Consider the following 7825-nt stretch of genomic DNA (forward strand, 5'->3'; position numbering starts at 1 on the left):
TCGGGCGGGGAGAGCGGGTCTGACTACCCTGATGGTCAATTAGGGATGGAGCGCGCTCAGGTCCTGCTTCCCAGCAGGGTGGGGGCAAGAGGGGCTGACACCTCCTAGGCTCCCAGTCAGGTGACTTCGTGCTGGGGCTGACGCCCACAGGGCACCGTGCTGAGTCCAAGCGGGAATGCGGAAAGAGGTGGGGCATAGCCATCAGAGCAGAGAACCCACGGGGAGCTCCCACCTGCGCCCGCCTGCCCACCTGGGGCCCCAAGCCCCCAGCCCATGACCCACTACCAGCTCCCCGCACCCCCTGCACACATATGCCACTGCACACCTACACAACACCGTGCACACGTACAGCACATGTCCGCAAACAGGCGCACACACACGCAAAGCACACACCAGGAATAAAATGAATACCCTAAACACAGGTGAAGCTCACATACATTCTTCCCTTCTGAGCTCTGGTGGATTTCAAAATAAAAAAGTCCATAAAGTAGTTAATGATGAATGACTTTTGTGTCATGGGACTTTCTGAAGTTGTTCCACAAACATTATAAGACATGAGAGATGAATGTAGATATTCTATGTTTCCTCCAGAGAAAAATGGACAAGCAGACCATGAACGTTGTCCAGCATGAAAGGAAGGCAGTTCTGACACAGGCTACAGCCTGGATGAAGTCCGAGGGCATTATGCTCAGTGACATAAGCCAGATACAGAAGAACAAATGATGTTTGAGTCCAGTCATAGAAGGTTCCTAGAGCAGTCGGCTCCCTAGACGCGGAAAACAGGATGGTAAGTGCCAAGCGCTGAGGGAGGGGAATGGGGACTGAGTGTCTCATGGGGACTGTCTCAGTTTTTCAAGATAGAAGTAACGACTGAACAACAACAAGAATGCACTGCAGCAGCGTTTACAACAGCTGACATAAAAGTAACCAAAATGTACATGGACAGATGAATGAATAAAAAAGTCATATATGCATAGAATGGAATATGATTCAGCCAGGAAAAAAATAATGCCATTTACAGGAATAAACCATAGAACAACCATATATTAATCTAGAACAATCATAGTAAGTGAAGTACTTCAGAAGATGAAACTGATATCAATGAGCTATTTTATAAAAGCGAAATACACGCACAGTCTTAGGAAACAAACATGGTTACTGAAGGGGAGTAGTGGGTGGAAGGGATAAATTAGGAGGTTGGGATTAATTTACAGTCACAAATACATATAGAATATAGAATCAACGCGGACCTCCTTTAGAAAGGGTAGTGTACTGCACACTCTATAATAACTTGTATGTGGAAGAAAACAAAGGGGAATCAATATGTGTTTGGGGATAACTGATGCAGAATCTCTACACCTACAAACACAGCATTGTAAGTCAGCTATCCTCCAAAAGAAGGAAACATTAAGTTTCTTAAAAAAAACAACAAACAAGGACTAATGAGCTAGGCTTCTGGCATGTGCCAGAAGAAACCACGTACTAGGAGTAACCCTAAGGCTCTGGTTATTCTGGTCAACAGGAGTAGGTCATGAAGAAATCATGTCTCCTTGTGAACATGTACAGAGCTGATGAAATGTAAATGCTAAGAATGGCTGTTGAGAGGAGTACGGAACTGCCTTTTTAAATTTTCAGTAAGACAAACATATTGATTCCAGCCCAGGTCACAGGAGGACTTAAAGCGTATCCTGCTCAGCGTTCCCAGTAAGGGAAGAAGGTGCCTGAACAGCAGTTCCACTTGAAGTTGGCAGACAGCCTCAGTGAGGGACACATCAGTCAAGTCTCTTCCTCATCAGGCAGATAACGAGACTCCCTCCTCAGAGCAAAGGGCTCCTTAACTCTAAATTCATTTTGTACAGAGAAGAGGAAAGAATCAGACAATCAAACTATAAACTAAATCAACTATTTTTATTTTTAAATTTAAATATAAAAAGTGAAGGATAAAAGCAGCAAAAATTATACTTGAAGTGACTAAATTACAAACTAAATCAACTATATATTCTGACATATGTTAAAAAGAGGAGGAGGATGGAAGCAACAGAAATTACTGTAAGTGAGTGGCCCTTGACTATGTGGGTACTACCCAAGTTCTCCAGTCGACTCCACCGCTAGACTTGGCTACAGACACCATCCAGGAACCAGAGTCGCTCTTTCCATCACATCAGGAGGAGCCTTCTTGTCACCGGGGCAGGGAGAGAACCCAGGTCTGTGCCTTCAGGCACCTCTTCTGCCAGGCTCCAAGCAGAAGGCTCAACCTGAGTTGTGTCCTTCATCTTCTTCTCCTGCAGTTAATGGTAGGAGAATGAGGTGAAGGAAGCACCTAGAACTTAGGCAACTCCCCTTTCTGCAGTTGTTTTATTTTCTTCTCCTTCTGTAAGTGACTTTTTTGAATCAAAAGAGAAAGGGCATATTTCCACAGTTCTCCTCACTGGGATTTTGGGCTTAAAAGGTACTCCTGCTGCTGCTGCTTCTAAGTCACTTCAGTCGTGTCTGACTCTGTGCGACCTCATAGACAGCAGCCCACGAGGCTCCTCCTTCCATGGGATTTTCCAGGCAAGAGTACTGGAGTGGGGTGCTCCATCATGGGGTAATTGTTGAGCTTTTATCACTCCTGGCTTCTCCTCATCCTCATCTTCTTGGGTGGGTTTTGGGTTCTCTTCCTCCGAACAAAGGCAGGAGTCCTGGAACAGTGAGTGGAATTGCTTTCTCTTTAGGAACACCCAGAACACCTAACAAGATAGATAAGGGCAAGGCTTCGCATAAATTTAAAATGTTTATCTTCCAATACTCTCTTTGCTCTTCTCTGTTTGCTTCTGTCCTCCATTTCAAAATCAAAGCCAATAGGCACAGTGGGTGGCTTCTCCGGCAGCTTATTAGGGAAAATGTGCCCACTATAAGGAATTCTGGAATCCAGTTTTCGTGCTTTAAATTTGTAGAGCCCTGCTTCTACAGGATTACATTTCTTGGATTTTGCATTAGTTTCCCTGGTGGGTCAGGGTGACTTCCCTGGTGGCTCAGATGGTAAAAGCATCTGCCCTCAAGTGTCTGCCTACAACGAGGGAGACCCAGGTTCCATCCTTGGGTCAGGAAGATCCCATGGAGAAGGAAATGGCAACCCAATCTAGTACTCCTGCCTGGAAAATCCTATGGACGGAGGACCCTGGTAGGCTGCAGTCCATGGGGTCCCAAAGAGTCAGACAGGACTGAGCGACTTCACTTTGATTTTCCACCACCTCTTGCTGCATTTTTATTCTCTTCTCTGATTCTAGCTTCTCGGTACGTTTTAGGATCTTCTGTATATGGGGAAAAGAACCTGAAAAAGTAGGTATGCATTTATGCATAACTTAATTAAACTCCTGTACACAACATTGGAAAGCAACTCTATTCCAATAAAAGATCAAAATGAAATTGCACAGAAAGAAAAAGAAAAAAGGGGCATGAAGAAATGCTGCCTCCTTGTGGCCGTTTTCCATAACAACAACGTTGATAGCTGTGCTGCTGCTGCTAAGTCGCTTCAGTCATGTCCGACTCTGTGCGACCTCATAGACAGCAGGCCACCAGGCTCCCGCGTCCCTGGGATTCTCCAGGCAAGAACACTGGAGTGGGTTGCCATTTCCTTCTCCAATGCATGAAACTGAAAAGTGAAAGTGAAGTCGCTCAGTCGTGTCCGACTCTTAGCGACCCCATGGACTGCAGGCTACCGGCTTCTCCGTCCATGGGATTTTCCAGGCAAGAGTACTGGAGTGGGGTGCCACTGCCTTCTCCAGACAGCTGTGCTGACGGACACTTAATATTCGAAAGGCCCATGGGGTTGTGAGTAAACATGGCACCCCACTCCAGTATTCTTGCCTGGAAAATCCCATGGATGGAGGAGCCTGGTAGTCTGCAGTCCATGGTGTCGCGGAAGAGTCGGACACGACTGACCGACTTCACTTTCCCTTTTTGCTTTCATGCATTGGAGAAGGAAATGGCAACTCACTCCAGTGTTCTTGCCTGGAGAATCCCAGGGACGGGGCATCCTGGTGGGCTGCCGTCTATGGGGTCGCATAGAGTCGGACACGACTGAATCGACTTAGCAACAACACCATATAAACTCTAAATAATTTACAGATCTCAGTATGAGGATGGACACTCTAAAACCCTTGAGGCAGATATAGGCAGAAAACGCTGTTGTAAACCGCAGCAAGTTCATTTTGGATCCACATCTTGGAGAAACAAAAAATAAAACAAAAATAAGCCAAATGGACAGTCTGAGCTGGGTGACACCATGATGCTGACCAGGTTCCTGGCCCTCGCTACCACTGGCTGGCCAGAAACTGGGTCCCCCCAGCAAGCACGAGGGGCGCCGTGGGTACCGTGGGGCTGGCGTGGGCCCCTGACTGGTGGCTGATTTTAGACTGGGTGCCCTACGGCAAGTTCAAGAGGGATGACTCATTAAATTCACCCCCTCAGGCCCCTGTGGTGTCTGCTGGTGCTGCCTCCTGTGTCTGCATCTGGAACAGCCCAGGCTCTCTGGATGGACTCTAGGAAGTATCTGGCACGAGTTCATTTCCTCTGTTGGTGGAAATAGCTTTGGTGTGTGGACATAAGAGAGTCAATTCCTAGGCAGGTTGATAAGAAGTCTGGGGGTCCCCAAGGAGAGAGGGATCTGGAATTCTCAAGGAGGAGGAAAGGACAAATGTATTTTTTTTCCTCTACATTCCTTGCTGCTGCTGCTGCTAAGTCGCTTCAGTTGTGTCTGACTCTGTGCGACCCCATAGACGGCAGCCCACCAGGCCCCGCCGTCCCTGGGATTCTCCAGGCAAGAACACTGGAGTGGGTTGCCATTTCCTTCTCCAGTGCATGAAAGTGAAAAGTGAAAGTGAAGTCACTGAGTCTTGTCCAACTCTTAGCGACCCCATGGACTGCGGCCCACCAGGCTCCTCTGTCCATGGGATTTTCCAGGCAAGAGTGCTGGAGGGGGGTGCCATTGCCTTCTCCCTACATTCCTTAGGATTATATAATATTAATACATCCTGCTTGAGGACAGATTCTGGAAAAAACCTTCTGGCTAATCCTGTTATCTTAAAATGTAAATTATGGGAGTGGGTCTAGTGAGGTCTTTACAACCTCCAGACATTCTTTCGATTCACTGTAGTAACTAATGAAAAGTATCTAACTCCATCGCTAACGCTAGTGAGGGGGCACTCTTTCTGCCCCCTTGTGATGTCTATCTCAGAAGCTTTCTCTATCTCTTTTATACTTTAATAAAACTTTATTACACAAAAGCTCTGAGCCATCAAGCCTCGTCTCTGGCCCCGGATTGAATTCTTCTCTTCCGGAGGCCAAGAATCCCAGTGTCTTTCATGGTTCAGCAGCAACCTTTCAGACACACACAACATTAAACCTCACTCTGAAACCTGCCCGCCTGCACGTGCTCATGCTGGGGTGTGGTGACCTGGGGATCCCTTCAGCGCCAGAACTGCACAGGTCTGGGGTTCCCAGGGGCTGGCAGACATGGTTTGATCATTTCAGATGTGTGGTGGGTGATACTTGCATGGTGTTTTTATCTCTTGCTGCCTAAACATTACTCGTGATTTGGTGCCTTAGGACAAACATTACCTCACAGTGAGAGTTTGAGAGTGATCTGTCTGAGGGGTGCTGGCTGAGGATCCCTCACGAAGTTGCAAGAGAGGCATCGGCTTCATGGTGGTGGTGGGGGTGGGCAGGTGTTGGGGCTTCCACAAGGCTCCCTCAGATGGCTACTCCCCATGTGGGCCTCTCAGGTGAGACTTGAGCCTTCTTACTACATGGTGGGCAAGGTTGGGGGAGTTGCCTTTTACAAGCCACTCAGAAGTCTCAGGCCATCTCCTCCACATCTTGTTCAGGGGGAGACTCTGTCTTGAAGGGAGGCACCTGAGAACCTATCTGTATAGGCACAGATACAAACATGAGCAGGTGCAGGAGGATGGACTGTTTAACACCTGCCAAGTCCCGGAGGAGGCTAGAAACATCCTCTCTGTGAAAACAGCCATCTCATGACTCTGCCTGCGCTGCCACCACAGAACAGAGGCCCAGCCGCCGAGGGTGCAGTGAACCTCTCCTGGTTCTGGAGGCTGCAGCCTGAGCTCACTTCTGGAGGCTTGGTTCCTGGTTCAGCCGCCTCCTCACCACGTCCTCATGTGGCCTTTCCTTGATCTGAGAGCAGGGAGCTCTCTGGGGACTCCGGACACACTGCCTCTAGGAGATCAGGGCTGCACCCTTTTGACCTCATTTAACCTTGACGGTGTTCTTGGGGGCGCGTCGGCAGATGCAGCCACACTGGGGGGTTGGGGTGTCAATACACACACACATTTCAGGGAGACATACTGACACATACTTTGAGTCCAGAGCAGCTTCACACATTTTAACACAAGGAGTGGCGTGTGCTACATACTTTGTGCACCAGCCTTTTTCACCTACTGTTTATTTCCTGGAGGCCAGGGCGCTTCAGAAGGAACCCAGCTTCATCATGAAAAAGTCTACAGATAATAACTGCTGGAGAGGTGTAGAGAAAAGGCAACCCTCCCATACTGACAGTGGGAATGTGAACTGGTTCAGCCATGGTGGAGAATGGTTACGGAGGTTCCTTAAGAAACCAAAAGTGGAACTACCATGGGATCCTGCAGTCCCACTCCTGGGCATATATCTGGAAAAGATGAAAACACTCATTTGAAAAGACGCATGGATCCCAATGTTCACAGCAGCACTATTCACAATAGCCAAGACATGGAAGCAACCTACATGTCCATCAACAGATGAATGGGTAATGTGGTGTATATACAATGGGATATTATTCAGCCATTAAAAGGATGAAGTATTGCAGCAACGTGGATGGGCCTAGAGATTTTTGTACTAAGTAAAATAAACAAGACAGAAAAATACAAATGTCATATGGGATTTCTTATGTGTGGAGTCTTTAAGAGATGATATAAATGAACTTATTACAGAAATAGGTTCACAGGCATGGAGAACAAACTTTGTTGGGGAGGAATACATTAAGAGTTTGGGACTGACACACACACTGCTATATATGAAATGGATAAACAGGGACCTACTGTATAGCACAGGGAACTATACTCAGTACCTTATAATAAACCATGAGAAAGTTTGAAAAAGAAAAAAAAATAAGCCAAAAGGACATAATTAACCTTAGCAGCATTTTCACAGCAAAGGAAACCCTAGATGAAAGAAAAACATGCTCAGAATAGGGAAAAAATATATTTCAAAACAAAGATCCCCATAAAGAATTCATCTCCAAAACATACAAACAGCTCAAGCAGCTCAATATCAAAAATAAAATGAACCAAAACTAGGAAATGAACCAAAGATCTCAGTGGACATTTCATGAAGGAGGCATACCCATGATCATCAAGCATTTAAAAAGATGCTCAGCATCACTAATTATTAGAGGAAGGCAAATCAAAAGTCCAGTGAGCTATCACCTCACACCGGTCAGATGGCCATCTCAGAGAATCTCCAACTAACATTTTGCAGAGGATGCGAAGAGACGAGAACTTCCCCGCACTTTTGGTGGGGATATAACTCGGTACATTTATTAGGCAAAGAGTATGAAAGTCAAAGTGAAAGTCGTTCAGTCGTGTCTGACTCTTTTCAACCCTATGGACTATACAGTCCGTGGAATTCTCCAGGCCAGAATACTAGAGTGGGTAGCCGTTCCCTTCTCTAGGGGATCTTCCCAACCAAGAGATTGAACCCAGGTCTTCCGAATTGCAGGTGGATTCTTTACCAGCTGAGCCACAAAGGAAGCCCAAAGAGTATGAAGTTTCTTTAAAAAAAAAAAAAA

At 46.7% G+C, this 7825-nt stretch overlaps 1 pseudogene; it reads left to right on the forward strand.

Moving 5' to 3' along the window:
* The first annotated feature begins 4270 nt into the window (after positions 1-4270).
* LOC147369351 (cytochrome b-c1 complex subunit 10 pseudogene) lies at positions 4271-5267 on the forward strand (annotated as a pseudogene).
* The last annotated feature ends 2558 nt before the right edge of the window (positions 5268-7825 follow it).

The sequence above is a fragment of the Bos grunniens genome, chromosome 7, assembly GCF_055505025.1.
Source record: "Bos grunniens cultivar Pamir isolate PY7600 chromosome 7, Bosgru_T2T1.0, whole genome shotgun sequence".
In the NCBI taxonomy this organism is placed as follows: domain Eukaryota; kingdom Metazoa; phylum Chordata; class Mammalia; order Artiodactyla; family Bovidae; genus Bos; species Bos grunniens.